The sequence below is a fragment of the Schistocerca americana genome, unplaced genomic scaffold, assembly GCF_021461395.2.
Source record: "Schistocerca americana isolate TAMUIC-IGC-003095 unplaced genomic scaffold, iqSchAmer2.1 HiC_scaffold_272, whole genome shotgun sequence".
In the NCBI taxonomy this organism is placed as follows: Eukaryota; Metazoa; Arthropoda; class Insecta; order Orthoptera; family Acrididae; genus Schistocerca; species Schistocerca americana.
Window position 1 is genome coordinate 201,439 of NW_025725986.1, and position 1,062 is coordinate 202,500.

The following is a 1,062-nucleotide window of genomic DNA, read 5'->3' on the forward strand; positions in this document are numbered from 1 at the left end:
AGGTTAAGGCGCAATATAGGTTAGGTTAAGGCGCAATATAGGTTAGGTTAAGGCGCAATATAGGTTACGTTAAGGCGCAATATAGGTTACGTTAAGGCGCAATATAGGTTACGTTAAGGCGCAATATAGGTTAGGTTAAGGCGCAATATAGGTTAGGTTAAGGCGCAATATAGGTTAGGTTAAGGCGCAATATAGGTTAGGTTAAGGCGCAATATAGGTTAGGTTAAGGCGCAATATAGGTTAGGTTAAGGCGCAATATAGGTTAGGTTAAGGCGCAATATAGGTTAGGTTAAGGCGCAATATAGGTTACGTTAAGGCGCAATATAGGTTACGTTAAGGCGCAATATAGGTTAGGTTAAGGCGCAATATAGGTTACGTTAAGGCGCAATACAGGTTACGTTAAGGCGCAATACAGGTTACGTTAAGGCGCCATACAGGTTAGGTTAAGGCGCCATACAGGTTAGGTTAAGGCGCAATACAGGTTAGGTTAAGGCGCAATACAGGTTAGGTTAAGGCGCAATACAGGTTAGGTTAAGGCGCAATACAGGTTAGGTTAAGGCGCAATACAGGTTAGGTTAAGGCGCAATACAGGTTAGGTTAAGGCGCAATACAGGTTAGGTTAAGGCGCAATACAGGTTAGGTTAAGGCGCAATACAGGTTAGGTTAAGGCGCAATACAGGTTAGGTTAAGGCGCAATACAGGTTAGGTTAAGGCGCAATACAGGTTAGGTTAAGGCGCAATACAGGTTAGGTTAAGGCGCAATACAGGTTAGGTTAAGGCGCAATACAGGTTAGGTTAAGGCGCAATACAGGTTAGGTTAAGGCGCAATACAGGTTAGGTTAAGGCGCAATACAGGTTAGGTTAAGGCGCAATACAGGTTAGGTTAAGGCGCAATACAGGTTAGGTTAAGGCGCAATACAGGTTAGGTTAAGGCGCAATACAGGTTAGGTTAAGGCGCAATACAGGTTAGGTTAAGGCGCAATACAGGTTAGGTTAAGGTACGACATAGGTTAGGTTAAGGTACGACATAGGTTAGGTTAAGGTACGACATAGGTTAGGTTA